Here is a 19,887-nt window from a genome sequence, read left to right on the forward strand (position 1 = left end):
AGTAGTTGTGGTGCACGGGCTTAGTTGCTCCACAGCATGTGGGATCTTCCCGGACCAGGGCTTGAACCCGTGTCCCCTGCATTGGCAGGTGTATTCTTAACTACTGCACCGCCAAGGAAGTCCTATATATCTTTTTAATCAGTTCTGCAAAGATTTAAAAGCAGATGAAGAGATACTTATTAAAACTTCAACTAGCTCTGTGACCTAGAGCTAGTTGAGCTAGTCTGTAGCACAATCTTTCTTCTCTTAGGACCTCAATGTTTCTCATTTATAAATAAAGGGATTGGATTCTTTATATATTGAACTAAGAGGTTTCTGTCAGTGTTAAAAACCTGAGATTCTAAGATAGGCAACTTTCCTGAAACGACAGGGAGGAAAGCCTTTGAAAAAGCACAACTCCCATTATATGAGGATTTGTTATATCCAACTCGGATTTAGCACCTTTATACACAGACAGGTGTTAGAAATTTGCAATGAATAAGAAATATGCGGAAAGATTTAGTAGAAAGAAACAGCATATTGTTGTTTTTTTTTTTTTAAATAGCAATATTGTTTTCTGAAGAGCTCTGTGCACTGGGAAATTGTCATCTAGTACCAAAGAAAATGTTTGTCGTATTTATGTTTCCATTTCATGATCTCAAGCACAACTTTGTAACTGTAACTGTGACTGGTCCACCTGTCAACTCCTGGGACCCAGAGATTTCTAACTCCACGGGGAAGACAGGAGAGTATTGGCTTCCACTGCACCTCTCAGCCCCACACAAAGTGTTTTATCATGTATCAACTCATGCAGGACTCATTTCCTACAGTCAGAAAGACACAACTTGAAAGAACTTTTTTTGCAGACATTTTGAAAGCTAAACTTCTCTTTTGTGGGTGGTAGATGAAAGTTCAGTGTTTGATTACCCATGGCCTTATAGCTAAGATGAATATTCCACTCCGCTTCAGCCCAGTTTCAGAGGGTATAACCAATTTTCCCGATGGAGAGTGGATTAAATTTGCAGATAAAACGTGCCGAGGCAAGAGAACTGGCCTAGGAGCCTCAAGGAAGGAGAGTTCAGAACCTAACTAACGAGGTGGGTGGTCTAGGGAGAGTCACTTTCCTTCCTGGAGCTCAGTTTCTCTACTGTATGTAATGCCCACGTCACTGCATTCTCAACAAGAACCTTCTCGGGTAGGTCGTTTTGTGCAATCATGCCAGCCTGGAATTTTTTTGCTCCTTTCTTTCAAATTCCTGGGAATGTCTTAAAAAGGAGAGGTACTATCACTCCAAAGTGATTTTAATATGTCAATCTTGTTTGAGGCCTGTTGTTAATTCTCCAGATCTTGCTCTTTTTTATGACTATATTCAGTTAGGATTAGGTTTGGCCGTGAATAATGGAACCCTAAATAATGAAGACCTGCACAAGGCAAATGTCTTACTTCTCTTTCATGTAAGAGAAGCCTGGGGACTTCCTGGTGGTCCAGTGGCTAAGACTCCACGCTCCCAATGCCGGGGGCCTGGGTTTGATCCCTGGTCAGGGAACTAGATCCCACATGCCGCAACTAAGAGTTCGCATGCCGCAACTGAAGATCCTGCACGTGGCAACAAAGATCCCATGTGCTGCAACTAAGACCCGGTGCAGCCAAATAAATCAATCAATAATTTTTAAATAAATAAATAAATAAAAGAAGACTGGGGGCAGGTATCTAGAAATGCATCAGCAGAAAATCATCACAGACGCAGGCTCTGTCTTGCTATACTGACAGTTTTAGCATAGGGATCACACCTCATAGTCTAAGATGGTCCCTCAAGCTTCATCCATTATTTTGACATCCCTCCCCACTGGAAAGGAGAGAGGGCTTAAAAGGGAGCACCTTCTTGCTTTAAAAATCACTTCTGGAAGTTACATGTGGCACTTCTACTTACATCTCACTGACCAGAACTTAGTCACGTGGCCACAGCTAGCTGCAAGGGAGGCTGCAACAATGTAGTCTTCAATCCAGGCAGCCATGGGCACAGCTAAATGACAGGGTTATGGAGATGAGCACTAGGGTCTGACCCAGATCAAATATCCTCCAGAATTCTTTCACTCTCAAATAGTCGTGAGCTATTCCTCTGGAAAGGCTATAAGATTAAATTAGGAAGTACTATCTCAGGAAGGACAAAGAGGCTATAAGATGGATAAAAGATAGCCTCAAGATACACTAGACTGTTTCAATAATGTCTTAACACATCCATGCGGAATGTGTTAACCTATCAGAGAGATGCAAGGGGTGTGGTGGTTATGGGTTAACTAGAAAAGTTTCCATGGATAAATTTTATCCAAAATCAAAGAGATGGGAAAGATATAATTTGGCAGGACAAAGAGGTGGGCTGTTTCAGGAAAGAGTGCAGTTGCTCTTTGGCAAAACCATAAAGTGAAGAATGTTCTCTTCAGTTCCCCTCTATTCTCACCTCTATATACTTTCCTCTCTTTCAACACTATTCCCTTTCCATAAGCATGCAATGGTGTGGGCATTTGTGTGTGTGCACACACATAAACATACACACACATGCCCACACACAAAGGTGTACACTAATATTTTACTGAACCATAATTTAAGAGGAAAAAACCAAATCTGCTAAACTAATTAACTCTTACCTAACTTGCTACCATCCCAGGAGTACTGTACAAATTAAATTAAAATTAAAGTACCTGGCAGTGACCGTTGCTTCAATTCTGGGCAATAAATGCCCTAGGGACTGTTACTTACAGACCCTATGAGGATGAAAAAATATACCCTCAAAGAGGTTATACTCCAGTAGAGAGCCATGAACATTCCTTCCAAGAAAAACATGCAGTATGATCTTTTATTCAAACTGTTATGAGGGCACCGGGAAAGCAGAGTTTAATCCCAGCTTGAGAGGAGGATGATGAGAAATGGGTAATACTTTGTAGGTAGAATTAGACCTGGTTGAAAGGAGGACATGTCAGATGGAAGGACCAGCCTGAGAAGAGGATGGAGATGGGCGACAGTGAGTAGCCTACGTGATGGAAGGAAAGGTACCAGGGAGGGCACAATGAGACTTGCAGCTGAAAGTACAGTTTGAGATCTTATCATGAAGGGACTTGGAACTTTAACAATAAAAGAAATGGACAATACAAGAAAGTTAGAAAGTACCCTGATGAAAGCTCTTCTATAAGAAATGTCATCTGGAGGCAGCACATAGACTGAAGGGTGAAAAGAAGTGATCCAGGCAGAGCAACTTGGAGACCAGCTTAAGTCCAGATAAGAAGTAACAGAGAGCTGAATAAAGTTAGTGGGAATTGAGAAGACAATGTATCACTAATGGTGAAATTTCACATGAAAATCAGGTGGGATATATGCGGGAGGGAGCCCTTCTAGGCACTTCTCAGGTAACACCATGTGAGTTTCCACATTTCCCAATGGTATGTGCGACCCCTGAGCCCAAGTGCAGAGAGGCAGAGGGAGGGGGAGGCGGGGGGGTTGGCAGAGGAGAGGGGAAGGCAGGGGAACCTTAATAAACCAAAAGGTAAGAAGAGAAAATGGAATCATAGACTTTCAGAGGTGAAGGGGCCCTACAACAAGGTTCACATTTTTTACAGATGAAGAAACAGATTCGGGGACACAGTGGTAGCCCAAGACCTGTGGGACTTGCCCTCCCTGGTGTCTTAGCAGGAGAGAGATATTATCTATCTGAAAACACAATATGGAAAGTCATAAGACAAATGACAAACTGGGGAAAATATCTGCAACATACATCACAGGTAAATGGTTAATATCAACTAATAAAAAGCACCTAGATAACAGGAATGAAAAGATTAAGCGCCCAACAGAAAATGGGCAAAGAGACATGAACTGTCAGTTCATACACACAAAAACTATAAATGGCCCTTAAGCACATGAAAAGATACTCAACCTTACTCAAAATAAGACAGAGGCACATTAAAACTGCCCTGAGTACAATTTCTTACCTCCCAATCAAAAGTTGGACAACACGACTGGTGAAGCGGTGGAGAAATGGACACTCATGTTTTGCTGATGAAGGTGGGAAGTGGTACAACCCACAGGAAGGGTAATGTGGTGATTTCCATCAAAATTACTGATGCATTTATCCTTTGACCCAGCAATCCTATTTGTGGGTATTTACATAGAACTTGCACATGTGGAAAAGACAGAGACATGCACATGTGGTTACTAATTGCAGCATTATCTGTAATAGTAAAAGACTGAAAACAAGCCAACTGCCAGCATAAGGAACTGGTTCCAGAAACAGTGCAAGAGTTTCACAGTAGAATTCTACGCAGCTGTAAAAAGGAGAGAGATTCTTTACGTCTTGATATAGAATAAGCTCCAGAGTACATTGTTAGGGAAGAAAAAGTATGTTGTAGAACACGCATAAAGTATGTTATTTTTTGTGTCAAAAAGGGGAGAAACAAGATACATATTTGTACTTGTCCCTGCAAAAAAGAAATACTGGAAAGATACATAAGAAACTAATAAAAAAATTGTTTGTCTATAAAAGGAGAGGTTGTGGGGTAAATGAGAACAGAAATCAAAGCTAGATAGCTCAGTATATATCTTTTTATTTCATTTTGATTTTTTTTTACCATGTAAACATGTTTACAGTAGAAAAAAACACATTATAAATCTTCAAAAATGGCAATTGTGACAAACATGTAATTGAGCCATTCATGGTATTATCACAGCCAGGAAAGATCTGACCTAATCACAAAAGTCAGGGAAGCCTTCCTGGAGGAAGTAGCTCTTCAGTTGAGATCTGAAGAATGAATAGAAGCTAATGGGTTCAGAGAGCAGGGAACATTATAATCAGATAGGGAAACCTGTGCAAAGGCCCTGTGATGGGAAGGGGAAAAGTGCTTATGAAGAATTGAAAGCAAGCAGAATAGCAAAGCCAGCTTTGAGATGAGGCTAGACCAATAAGTGCAGGCTAGACCATGTGGGGTTGTGGGCCACGCTGAGAAATGTTTTTTTCTCCTAAGAGCAATGAGATGCTGTTGAAAGGTTTTAAGCAGGTGGGCAGGAGGAGGTCCAGGGGAGTTTGTGCTTTCTTCAGGGGAATATTCATAGTCACTGAAGATTACAGAGGAAAAAGTGTGGTGTGATCACTACACTTGTTCTTAGAAAGAACTGTTGGCCCATCCATCTCCCCAATTCACCAGTAAAATCACACGTAATGCTTTGCTAACAACAGTCTACGTATTTCAGTTATGATCCATCAGTTGCTATTTGCCAAAAACATTACACAAATTGCACAAAGGATAAAGTTATTATAGTCTAATTTACATTGGAACATATCTTCGTTTCTAGGCAACATCACTGCACTGGATAATGATGGTTCCGACCCTCAGAATCTCTCACAATCTGGTAAGTGAAATGAATGAGGGAACCAATTTCTATGTGTTCAGGCCAGTATCTCACCCTATTAGATCCAGCCTGGGAATAAAACCCATTTTTAATGCACCATTTGATAAGAACGCTTAACCTCAGTATGTGTTGTAATCAGAGAGATAATTAGAACTTCACTAGAACCTCTTAAATCTAGAAATACATTTGAAATTCACCTAGAATGAAAATTGCACTACCTAAGACTAATCCAAGATATTTTTCCTTCCAACTCTACCTTGCTTTCCCCGCCATCCCAAAGCTTTTGCAGTCTAAGAAGTGTGAAAAAAGAATTTTATAGATAGTGCATATCACAGAGGGCTAATGGATTCAGTTGAAAATTGCTTTATATGTTTATGGCAAAGATGCTTATGGGGAAGATACTGGAGGTGGCCTATCAGGGCAGACAGGCCCTACATGTCTGTGATCCAGATGAGTAACCACAGGGGAATGGAATCTCGGCTGTAACTTGGATTTTCAGAGTCCACATCATCCAAGGTGTACCTGAAAAAGCCGTGTGGCTGACGGGTCTTGGTGCTCCGCCTGCTGTCAGACCTGTGCCTCTGAGGTGGGAGAGCCGAGTTCAGGACACTGGTCCACCAGAGACCTCCCAGCTCCACGTAATATCAAATGGCAAAAGCTCTCCCAGAGATCTCCATCTCAACGCTAAGACCCAGCTCCACTCAACGACCAGCAAGCTACACTGTCGGACACCCTATGCGAAATAACTAGCAAGACAGGAACACAACCCCACCCATTAGCAGAGAGGCTGCTTAAAATCATAATAATGTCACAAACACCCCAAAACACACCACCAGACATGGTCCTGCCCACCAGAAAGACAAGATCCAGCCTCATCCATAGGCACCAGTCCCCTCCACCAGGAATCCTACGCAACCCACTGAACCAACCTTAGCCACTGGGGGCAGATACCAAAAACAATGGGAGCTATGAACTTGCAGCCTGCGAAAAGGAGACCCCAAACACAGTAAGATAAGCAAAATGAGAAGACAGAGAAACACACAGCAGATGAAGGAGCAAGGTAAAAACCCAACAGACCAAACAAATGAAGAGGAAATAGGCAGTCTACCTGAAAAAGAATTCAGAATAATGATAGTAAAGATGACCCAAAATCTTGGAAATAGAATGGAGAAAATACAAGAAACATTTAACAAGGACCTAGAAGAACGAAAGAGCAAACAAACAATGATGAACAATACAATAAATGAAATTAAAAATTCTCTAGAAGGGATCAATAGCAGAATAACTGAGGCAGAAGAACAGATAAATAACCTGGAAGATAAAATAGAGGAAATAACTGCTGCTGAGCGGAATAAAGAAAAAAGAATGAAAAGAATTGAGGACACTCTCAGAGACCTCTGGGACAACATTAAACACACCAACATTCGAATTATAGGGGTCCCAGAAGGAGAAGAGAAAAAGAAAGGGTCTGAGAAAATATTTGAAGAGATTATAGTTGAAAACTTCCCTAACATGGGAAAGGAAATAGTCAATCAAATCCAGAGAGCGCAGACAGTCCCATACAGGATAAATCCAAGGAGAAACATGCCAAGACACATATTAATCAAACTATCAAAAATTAAATTCAAAGAAAAAATATTAAAAGCAGCAAGGGAAAAGCAACAAATAACACACAAGGGAATCCCCATAACATTAACAGCTGATCTTTCAGCAGAAACTATGCAAGCCACAAGGGAGTGGCAGGACATATTTAAAGTGATGAAGGGGAAAAACCTACAACCAAGATTACTCTACCCAGCAAGGATCTCATTCGGATTTGACGGAGAAATTAAAACCTTTACAGACATGCAAAAGCTGAGAGAATTCAGCACCACCAAACCAGCTCTACAACAAATGCTAAAGGAACTTCTCTAGGCAGGAAACACAAGAGAAGGAAAAGACCTACAATAACAAACCCAAAACAATTAAGAAAATGGTAATAGGAACATACATATCAATAATTATCTTAAACGTAAATGGATTAAATGCTCCAACCAAAAGTCATAGACTGCCTGAATGGATAGAAAAACAAGACCTGTATATATGCTGTCTACAAGAGACCCACTTCAGACCTAGGGACACATACAGACTGAAAGTGAGGGGATGGAAAAAGGTATTCCATGCAAATGGAAATCAAAAGAAAGCTGGAGTAGCAATTCTCATATCAGACAAAATAGACTTTAAAATAAAGACGATTACAAGAGACAAAGAAGGACACTATATAATGATCAAGGGATCGATCCAAGAGGAAGGTATAACAATTGTAAATATTTATGCACCCAACATAGGAGCACCTCAATACATAAGGCAAATACTAACAGCCATTAAAGGGAAATCGACAGTAACACAATCATAGTAGGGGACTTTAACACCCCGCTTTCAGCAATGGACAGATCATCCAAAATGAAAATAAATAAGGAAACACAAGCTTTAAATGATACATTAAACAAGATGGACTTAATTGATATTTATAGGACATTCCATCCAAAAACAACAGAATACACTTTCTTGTCAAGTGCCCATGGAACATTCTCCAGGAGAGAACATATCTTGGGTCAAAAATCAAGCCTTCATAAATTTAAGAAAATTGAAATTGTATCAAGTATCTTTTCCGACCACAATGCTATACGAGAGTAGATATCAATTACAGGAAAAACACTGTAAAAAATACAAACACATGGAGGCTAAACAATACACTACTTAATAACCAAGAGATCACTGAAGAAATCAAAGAGGAAATCAAAAGTTACCTAGAAACAAATGACAATGAAAACACAATGACCCAAAAACTATGGGATGCAGTTCTAAGAGGGAAGTTAATAGCAATACAATCCTACCTCAAGAAACAAGGAAAATCTCAAATAAACAACCTAACCTTACACCTGAAGCAATTAGAGAAAGAAGAACAAAAATCCCCAAAGTTAGGAGAAGGAAAGAAATCATAAACATCAGATCAGAAATAAATGAAAAAGTAATGAAGGAAACAATAGCAAAGATCAATAAGAACAAAAGCTGGTTCTTTGAGAAGATAAACAAAATTGATAAACAATTAGCCAGACTCATCAAGAAAAAAAGGGAGAAGACTCAAATCAATAGAATTAGAAATGAAAAAGAAGTAACTGACACTGCAGAAATACAAAGGATCATGAGAGATTACTACAAGCAACTCTATGCCAAGAAAATGGACAACCTGGAAGAAATGGACAAATTCTTAGAAAAGCACAATCTTCCGAGACTGAACCAGGAAGAAATAGAAAATATAAACAGACCAATCACAAGCACTGAAATTGAGACTGTGATTAAAAATCTTCCAAAAAAAACAAAAGCCCAGGACCAGATGGCTTCAGAGGCAAATTCTATCAAACATTTAGAGAAAAGCTAACACCTATCCTTCTCAAACTCTTCCAAAATATAGCAGAGGGAGGAACACTCCCAAACTCATTCTACGAGGTCAACATCACCCTGATACCAAAACCAGACAAAGATGTCACAAAGAAAGAGTACTACAAGCCAATATCACTGATGAACATAGATGCAAAAATCCTCAACAAAATACTAGCAAAGAGAATCCAACAGCACATTAAAAGGATCATACACCATGATCAAGTGGGACTTTTCCCAGGAATGCAAGGATTCTTCAACATATGCAAATCAATCAATGTGATACACCATATTAACAAATTGAAGGAGAAAAACCATATGATCATCTCAATAGATGCAGAGAATGCTTTCGACAAAATGCAATACCCATTTATGATAAAAACCCTCCAGAAAGTAGGCATAGAGGGAGACTACCTCAACACAATAAAGGTCATATATGAAAAACCCACAGCCAACATTGTTCTCAATGGTGAAAAACTGAAACCATTTCCACTAAGATCAGGAACAAGACAAGGTTGCCCACTCTCACCACTATTATTCAACATAGTTTTGGAAGTTTTAGCCACAGCAATCAGAAGAAAAATAAATAAAAGGAATCCAAAACAGAAAAGAAGAAGTAAAGCTGTCACTGTTTGCAGATGACATGATACTATACATAGAGAATCCTAAAGACTCTACCAGAAAACTACTAGAGCTAATCAATGAATTTGATAAAGTAGCAGGATACAAAATTAATGCACAGAAATCTCTGTCATTCCTATATACTAATGATGAAAAATCTGAAAGAGAAATTAAGGAAACACTCCCATTTACCATTGCAACGAAAAGAATAAAATACCTAGGAATAAACGTACCTAAGGAGACAAAAGACCTGTATGCAGAAAACTATAAGACACTGATGAAAGAAATTAAGGATGATACAAATATATGGAGAGATAGACCATGTTCTTGGATTGGAAGAATCAACATTGTGAAAATGAGGATACTACCCAATGCAATCTACAGATTCAGTGCAATCCTTATCAAACTACCAATGTCATTTTTCACAGAACTGGAACAAAAAATTTCACAATTTGTATGGAAACACAAAAGACCCCGAATAGCCAAAGCAATCTTGAGAAAGAAAAATGGAGCTGGAGGAATCAGGCTCCCTGACTTCAGACTATACTACAAAGCTACAGTAATCAAGACAGTATGGTACTGGCACAGAAACAGAAATATAGATCAATGAAACAGGATAGAAAGCCCAGAGATAAACCCACGCACATATGGTCACCTTATCTTTGATAAAGGAGGCAAGAATATACAATGGGGAAAAGACAGACTCTTCAATAAGTGGTGCTGGGAAAACTGGACAGCTACATGTAAAAGGAATGAAATTAGAACACTCTCTAACACCATACACAAAAATAATCTCAAAATGGATTAAAGACCTAAATGTAAGGCTAGACACTATAAAAGTCTTAGAGGAAAACTTAGGCAGAACACTCTCTGACATAAATCACAGCAAGATCCTTTTTGACCCACCTCCTAGAGAAATGGAAATAAAAACAAAAATAAACAAATGGGACCTAATGAAACTAAAAGCTTTTGCACAGCAAACCATAAACAAGACGAAAAGACAACCCTCAGAATGGGAGAAAATATTTGCAAATGAAGCAACTGACAAAGGATTAATCTCCAAAATTTACAAGCAGCTCATGCAGCTCAATATCAAAAAAACAAACAACCCAATCCAAAAATGGGCAGAAGACCTAAATAGACATTTCTCCAAAGAAGATATACAGATTGCCAACAAACACATGAAAGAATGTTCAACACCACTAATCAATAGAGAAATGCAAATCAAAACTACAATTGAGGTATCACCTCACACCAGTCAGAATGGCCATCATCAAAAAATCTATGAACAATAAAATGCTGGAGAGGGTGTGGAGAAAAGGGAACCCTCTTGCACTGTTGGTGGGAATGTAAATGGATACAGCCACTATGGAGAACAGTATAGAGGTTCCGTAAAAAACTAAAAATAGAACTACCATATGACCCAGCAATCCCACTACTGGGCATATACCCAGAGAAAACCATAATTCAAAACGACACATGCACCCCAGTGTTCATTGCAGCACTATTTACAATAGCCAGGACATGGAAGCAACCTAAGTGTCCATTGACAGATGAATGGATAAAGAAGATGTGGCATATATATACAATGGAATATTACTCAGCCATAAAAAGAAACAAAATTGAACTATTTGTAGTGAGGTGGGTGGCCCTAGAGTCTGTCATACAGAGTGAAGTAAGTCAGAAAGAGAAAAACAAATACTGTATGCTAACACATATATATGGAATCTTAAAAAAAAAAAAAGAAAGAAAAAGCTTCTGAAGAACCTAGGGGCAGGACAGGAATAAAGACGCAGACGTAGAGAATGGACTTGAGGACACAGGGAGGGGGAACGGTAAGCTGGGACAAAGTGAGAGAGTGGCACGGACATATATACACTACCGAATGTAAAACAGATAGCTAGTGGGAAGCAGCCGCATAGCACAGGGAGATCAGCTCGGTGCTTTGTGTCCGCCTAGAGGGGTGGGTTAGGGAGGGTGGGAGGGAGATGCAAGAGGGAGGAGATATGGGGATATAGGTACATTTATAGCTGATTCACTTTGTTATACAGCAGAAACTAACACACCATTGTAAAGCAATTATACTCCAATAAAGATGTTAAAAATATAAAACTTCTGTGTATACTTACACATTCATCATCAAAAAAAGAAAATTGCTTTATAGTTCTTTGAAAAGGAGAAAAGAAAACCATCTTAATTTTGAAAATGAGTTTCAGAGGCTAAGTATGAAGAAGACAGAGTGTGAGTCATGTATGCAGAGAGAAAAAACTGCTCTTGCAAGAACCCACTCGTAAAATGTTAATATATGCATAAGAAAATTGTGTTCCTTAATCTCTGAAGAAACACTTATCACTAAGAACCCTTTAATTCTTTTCCTGTGCTTGATTTATTAGCTTATGAAATTATGTTAATAACCTTCATGTTAATGGTTTGGGGACTCAAATGACCTGATTTTAATAATGAAGTAATTTATGCAATAAAAGCAATCAGCATCTATGAATCTCACTTAACGCAACGGTATTGGTGATTAGCCAATGTTAAAACCAGTGACTGTCAGCGTGGGGCAATGCATGTGCTTCTGCGGAGAAAACAGATCTCGCTGATGCGTGATAGGCGCAGAGGTAGGGGCAACTCAGGGCACGTGATGTGAGCTGCAGCTCTTAGCTGCAAAAGCTTTGGTAGCGAGGTTGAGCATGAATCCAAACTTAGTTTATGAACTGTAAAATGAGTCTGGTACTTCACTAACTATAGAGTAAATCTACATAGGACGTGTATCCATGACAAGGAAGATTTGTATGTTTGCTGGAGTGGAGTGATCTGCTGGAAGGAAACTGGGGAGCCCAGAAAAGAGCAGATGAAGTAATAGCCAACAGCTTCCTGGGAGAGAGCAGAGTGGCAGTGGGCGGAAGGCCTCCCGGGTGGTCGAGGGGACACCTAGGAGGAACGGAGGGTTCCCAGTCCTGTCATCAGAAAATCCACGTCTTAGAATAACCTGGGTGCTAGTGTTAGTCAACTTTGGCTTTTGAGAGTATTATGGTGAATTATCCTTTTTCCTTTGCTTTGTTTTGTTTTTTGACTTTTTTCCATTCCCTTCAGATCTAAGGCATAGAAACAACTAATTTACACCCTGATACACTCATCTAAGTGCAAAGGGCCACTTTAACCATGCTGGATAGATGGGATTTTTCTCCTTTCTTTCTTCAGCGATTCCCCAAGAAACAAGTTTCCATTTCTTTCTCTTATGATTTAAATACTCCTCTTAAATGTTCTTTCTCCCTCCCAAGTAAAATCTACTAAGCCATTGTCTGACTTCCTAGAAATAAAGACAGCTGTGGTCATCGCCTCCTCCTACTGACTCTGCAAAACCCCAGCCAGGTGTGAGGAAGGCAAGGCTGTTGTGTAAGCCTGTGTTTCCAGCCGGGTGCGGACACACAGTGCGAACCTTCCAGCACCCTTGATCTTCACCCAGAATACTGACATTCGCAAGATATTATAAAAAATGTTCAAAAACACTGTTGGGGTACTTGATAGAATGTTACACCTCCCCCTAAGAAAGTTTTACATCAAATATGCTTTTGGCACAATGTTAAGTGAAAACAAAAAGCAAAATATTAAATTAGCTAAACTCTAAACTGTGACGTTGCAAAGATAGCATTGGCTTGGAAATCAGACTCCCTGGGTTCCTAACTCGGCTTCCATTCCCACTACTTGTGAAATTGGTCAAGGTACTTGACTCTTTAAGAGAGACATATTTATTTCTATTTTTCTATATTTGAATGAATGGGCATTAATTTTATGACAAAATCATAAAGCACATAATTTTGGAAAATATATACAGACTACACCTCGTAAGAAGGTAAATCTTCAGTAGAATTTTAATTCTTCATCTCAGTTGTAAACGGCATTTTATTGACTATATTGAAAATGAGGGTCATCCAAACTCTCGTGTCTCATATGAAATCTAACCCAAACTCTACTCTTTGTTTTGGATCTGCATAAAGTTGATCACAATTTTACCACCCCAGAAAGCATGAAGTAAAATGCCTTTCAGAGGCTTCACGTGCAATCTGCAGTCGGAGCCGCTCTGCATAATTCCATAATTTAGAAAATTACAAGTGATAATAATACCGTGCTCATTGCAGCACCTAAGTCCTCAAATCTCTACTCACAGGTTGTCAAGCCCAGTACCATGCACTGCCTTAATTCTCACCACTGAAAAGCAAACAGAAGTGTTGTCCCATTTCACAAATAAAAATATCTGCTGAGAGAACTTGTACCTGCTTTGCCCGTGTCTTCAAGCACAAAATCTGGAATCTTGGTCCACTGTAATAATCGCCATACGGTCATGGTTTCATCGATCAGCATTCTCATTAAATACAGGCTTAACCTATGATATCATAAATAAATTAATTAATAAAATTGCAAGAACACCTTCTCTTTGGAAAAGAGATAACTCTTAAAGTTATTTAATCCATCTCTCTGCACGCAAAATTTTGAGGAATTTTTTTTTCTGTAGCCAGGAAACACTGTAAAAAGAAAGAAACCATACCTTTTTCCTAATATCAATGTAGAAAATAGAGATCTAAGCTAAGCCTTCCTTTGACTCCAAGGAGTGGGCTCCAAGATGTGTACTTTTGATGGAATTCCATCCTACTGAGTTTTGATGTAATTCCACGGCTTTTAATATTGTTTCTAAACTCTTACCACTGTTACTTTAGGTGCCTTTCGCCCTCACCTGTTTGAGCTCTCAAACTCACAAAGACACTTTCTTGCACTTTGGTAGCAACATTGTACCTTGCAAGGCAGGAAGAAAAAAGTGATGGGTGTAGTAGTGGATGGGTTGGAAGTGGGGCTCGTCTCTCCCACTCTGCTTCCAATCTCTTCTCTGTTTTGCTCCACGGGTACTCTCCACACTTTGAGGAACATTGACCAGATTATAGCCACTTCAACCATCTTGAGAGACTATTTAAAATGATCCCTTGGGTGGAAAAAAACAAAGGCTCTTTCCAACGCTGTGGTATTGAGAGCTCCATCATGTTGGGAGACACTGCGCTTCCTGTTGCGCTGAGGGGTGCAGTAACCAACTCATCCCATTCTTCTGAGAGTAGCTCTGCGCCTGGTAACCCGGGAGTCTCTCACCTTCTGACTCCATGGTTTAAAACATGTTCTTTCTTCCCTGCTCTGAGCTGAAGCATTTCTTTTATCACTCACAGCTGCTGTGTAATTTAAACAGGCCATAATGTCAAAAGAAATAAAATGAATTAAAACAAGAAAAATCAGTTCTTTAAATTTTAGCTCCATCTTTTTTAAAAAGGCAAATATCAACCTTGATCCCATTCAGGCCAGGAAGGTAACACAAAGTCCCTCTGAACACGTGCTTCTCTGGCTCTCTCCACATCTTACTGTACTCTTTTTTGGCAGTGCAAAACTCTGACTTGTTTTGTATTTAAACTGACTTAAAATGAATGGGTAACAAAAAAGAGACTTCCTCTTGCTAACAAAACTGTTCCTGGGATACATGAATATATTTTTACACCCATGGCCAGAAATAGATTATTTTAAAAATCCCAGTGTCTTTAAAATAACTTAGAACCACAGTATTGTGGTTGAAAAGGTGGATTGTGGAGCCAGGATAACTTGGGTACGAATCCTGCCTCTTTTGTAAGAGCTGGGCGACCTGGGCAATGATCTAATTCTGCAGCTCGCTCTTCTCATCTTTAAAATGGGGACACTAATCATACCTACCACTTTTTTTTTTTTTTTTTGGCGGTGCCTCACGGCATGTGGGATCTTAGTTCCCTGACCAGGGATTGAACCCGTGCCCCCAGCATTGGAAGTGCAGAGTCTTAACCACTGGACCACCAGGGAAGTCCCATACCTACCACTTTTGATTGTAGTGCAGACCAACTGAATTTATACATATAAAGCACTTAGAACTATGTCTGGCATAGAGTAGAGGTTCAACAACTGTTATCTATTATTTGCGTAATAATTACGCACCACACCCAGTCCCATTAATAAAAAAGGCCATTCAGCCACTGTGACTCTAGAACAATTTCTGGGAATCTCCAAGTAGGATCAGGAACAAAGAAAACGTTTTGCCTCTCACATCCTCTCTAAAATACTTTTCTCTTTACTATTCAAAAATTCTTTTGATTCAGCACAATCTTGAAAAGATACTTATCAAGATAATAGTTCAAGGGAGTATGTGACTTAAATATGATAATTGGAGTTAGCCAGATAAGCATTTGACTCATAATGTTTAGTACCCTTAACAACTTTGGTTTAAGCCCTACATAATCATAAACAATCAAAGCCAGTAGCTCTGTCAGCTTCTCCACAGAAACAAAACGTCATCAGAGGCCAAAGGAAGTTAAGATATTTATCTTTTCCCTGTAAGAATTTCTCATCTCACATATAAACTACAGATTTCTGTCATGGCATCAAGCTTTAGCAAAATTAAGATATGGCTTGTGGAAGGAATTAAAAATTATTCACCCAAAGCAGTTTTGCAATGTTTTATGTGAGGGGGGGGGGTAAGGGGGGGGGAACAGTCATTGTTTCTCCTACTTCTACCCCATCAAGATTATCTTCCAATCTGACATTTCTTAATCTGAGTTTATTTTCCAGGTCATTAATTTGATTTCTCAACGCTTTGCAGCCTTTAAATTTCTCAGTTAAAACAGCAACATCAACATCAATCATCATTTTCACTTCTTATTTTTTTTCCTTTTCTCCCGCCATCTTGATTTGCTTGATTTGTTTAATCCTTTTTCCACCATTATTTTTGAATCCTTTTTCCATCACAATTTTTGACTTTTCTTTGCATCAACCCAAGCTAATTCAACTTAATAAATCAATTTTGAGTCTCCAAAGGGAGATAAATGAAATAGTGGGCAGGCCTATGTCCTGGATTGTAGAAACCAGAAGAATAGCAACATGGAAGCATATGTTTATCTCTGCAGAATTTTTCCTGAAAAACAACAAACTGGCTACCAACCAAACAGATAACATTACAAATGGAAAGCAGAAGATCTTCTAAGTGCATCATTCTATCAACAGATAGCTGCCTACCAACCCAAATTCTCTTTTAGCTGTCTTCAGGGCTATTGAGTTGAACCATGGGGATGTTTCTCTCACCACTGACCATGCTCTGGTCTGGTTATAAATATAGAGGGCTTCTCTTTACATCTATTTTAGACAAATCAGATCTCCCAGAATACTGAAATCTCTTAGGTGAACTAGGATTTAAATTCAGAAGAAAGAAAAATAAGAGGAGCGAAATTCCAGGAACTTAACTGACTCATTACCTGAAACATAAGTTAAATTAGTTCAAGTGAATATACTTGAGTCCTAATATTGCAATTTAATAGTTTTACTGCCCAGAGTCACAAGCTGAGGGTATATGTGCACATTTGTTTAATATGTTTTGGTACATGTAAAACTTTGGCCACCTAGCCAAGGGTAGCCTTATTGGGATTTTCTCTGCACACTCTCAACTCTGAAATTGTCCACAACTCTCCATTATTCTTATTGTCTGGGGTCAGGGCAGCCCTGAGTATCTGACACTCACCTGGAGGTTTGGTGACTGTTCCTCGAAAACCATTCCAAAGCATTTCCATGGCTCCAAAACAGAGCAGCTGCTTTCCTCTGCTATACATTCCTGATGTCTGATCACCATTCTTCAGCCGTTCAATAGAACCCTTCACAAGCATTGCTGTCATGTCTTTAGGCATTTCGAGCTTGAGCTGATGAGGCGTATATGAAACATCTGGGTAGAGACAGAAAGGTGAATTAAGTTACAAAGCATCTTTGCAAGGTTTTTGTTTGTATGCTTGTTTAATATACAATGCATTAAAAAAATTCTTTAGATGGTTAGGTTTCCAAGCCTGCCTCTAAAAATTTATTTAAATGTTAAGGTAGTTGAATTGGAGTATTAAAATCATTTCCCATTCTTTCTTTAGGAAAAACAATGAAATTGTCCTAACAGGGATATTGGAAGCAGGGTGAGAACTCTGCTTTTGCTACAGTCCTAGTCTTCAGAAGTGAATTTCCTTTAAATTTCTTTCCTCCTTTTCCTCTCAGGGACAAATGAATTTTCTCTTCCCTTTTCCTTTTTTCCTTCTTTTTCAGGAAGTGAGAGTGGACTTCTTCTTCCATTTTATGCCTCTCCAAACAATAATAGGACCCGCGGGGGTCCTGCCCAGCGGCCAGGACAGGAAATCCAATAGTGGACAGTGAAAGCAAGGCTCAAGAGAGAACCTTCCTGCCGCCCTTTCCTTAACAAGCAATGTCCCTTGTCAGCTGCGTAGTCATTGGGGACCACAGGTAATAAAGAACAGTCACGGCGGGGACTTCCCTGGTGGTCCAATGGCTAAGAGTCCATCTTGCAATGCAGGGGATGCCGGTTCGATCCCTGGTCTGGGAACTAGGATCCCACATGCTGCGGGGCAACTTAGCCCATGTGCCACACCTAGAGAGCCCACATGCTGTAACTACAGAGCCCACATGCTCTGGACAGTGCACGCTACAACTAGAGAAGCTCTGGCACTGCAATGAAGAGCCCGCACGCTGCAACGAAAGATCCCGCTTGCCGCGACCAAGACCCAACGCAGCCAATAATTAATTAATTAATTAATTAATTAATTTAAAAAAAACCTCCATGGCAAAACTGCAGAGACAACAAAAGAACAGTGGTTATCAGGGGTTTGGAGAGAGAAAGATGAATAGAGCACAGAAGAGTTTCAGAGCAGTGAAAATACTCTGTATGATACTATAATGGTGGATACATGTCATTATACTTTTGTTCAAACCCACAGAATGTACAACACCAAGAGTGAACCCTAAGGTAAAGGATGGACTCTGGGTGATTATGATGTATCAATGTAGGTTCATCATTTGTAACAACTGCATCACTCTGGTGGGGGATGTTGATAATGGGGAGGCTATGCATGTGTGAGGACAGGAAGTATATGGGAAATCTCTGTACCTCCATCTCAATTTTGCTGTGAACTTCAAATTGCTTTTAAAAAGACACGGAAGTCTTAATGTTTTAAAAGAGGGGAAAAAGGAGGGAAAAGAAATAGAGTAGAGCAATTCTGAAAAGAAAAAAAAAATGCCACCAACAATAGCTTAGCACTTACAAAACACACCCCCACCCATCATCACACTTAACGCTCATGTTAACCTTGCAGGGTAGGTGTGATTTCCACCCCCATCTTACAGAGAAGGTAACAAGCTCTGAGAGGTAAGTTAAACAAGGTCACTTTGTTCGTAAGTGGTAGAGCTAGGATTCTAAATTCTTTTCACAATATCAAAGACGATTGTCTTTAATGTGAAGTTGTCATCAATTATACCTCAAGAAAGCTGAATGTAATTGTCTTAGTAGCACAAGTAGAGAGACACAGTATAAATTTCTTTTAACTGTTAATAATCAACTTGCCTTTGTATGTTTAAGGCAAAGTGACTGAAATTTAAGAAGTATTTATCCTTTTTTTTTTAAGCACCCTGTATTTTAAAGCTTATTATTCTGTTTTATTCATTTAAATGTTAAAGGCTTGAAAAATTGAAAAGCATACCTATCAGTGTATAAAATAAGCATTTATTTCGGAAACCTAAGAATGAGCATTAGGAATTTTATCAACATAATTTATTCCATTAATAAATTAAGGGGAAAATATAGGACTATACCAGTATATGATAAAAGAGTAATTGATATAATTCAGTAAGCATTCATGATGAAATCTCTAAGTAAAATAAAAATAGAAGATTTTAAAACAAGATAGAATATTTACTGGAAGCTAACAATGAAATACCAAAGAAATTTCTGTTAAAATCAGAAATAAGATAGAGCTGTCCATATTGCCACTCTTCTTCAGAATGTGTTTTGGAGGCAGCTAAAATTCGTGGGGGCACGGCCAGAGAAGGGGGTAGCTACACAGAGCTGGGGCCCAAGAGAACTGAATGGCCACTCCCTCAGATCCTGGGCAAGAACTGAGAAGCACATGTACAAAGCCTGACTCTGTGAGTTCTGCTGCTGGGAAGCTGAGAGCTGAACAGAGATATTAGCGAGCACACAGAGTTTGGAGAATCTGGGATTGTGGCCCAGCCGGAGTGGACACTCCTCACTGAAAACATCAGGCATTCAACTGAGACCCTAGAAAAGCCATATCTTAGTAAAATTTATGTCCTAGAATAAAAGCCATTCCCTAGGACTTAGGGCAAAAATAGTAATAGACTATTCTAAGAAACCTTAAAACAAAGTCTGACTAGATCAAGATCTACCAATTATGTCACTATTCAATACCACCAAAACAAAACTTATCACCCTTTAAAGGGAGACAACATAATCACTTCTCCCTATAATGTATCATCTACAATGTCTAGCATGCAATAAAAAATTATTAAACCTGCAAAGAATCAAGGAGAAAAAATGGAAACAGACCTTGAAAGACCCAGATGTTAGGATTAGTA

Source organism: Eschrichtius robustus, chromosome 12 (genome assembly GCF_028021215.1).
Source record: "Eschrichtius robustus isolate mEscRob2 chromosome 12, mEscRob2.pri, whole genome shotgun sequence".
NCBI classification, from domain to species: domain Eukaryota; kingdom Metazoa; phylum Chordata; class Mammalia; order Artiodactyla; family Eschrichtiidae; genus Eschrichtius; species Eschrichtius robustus.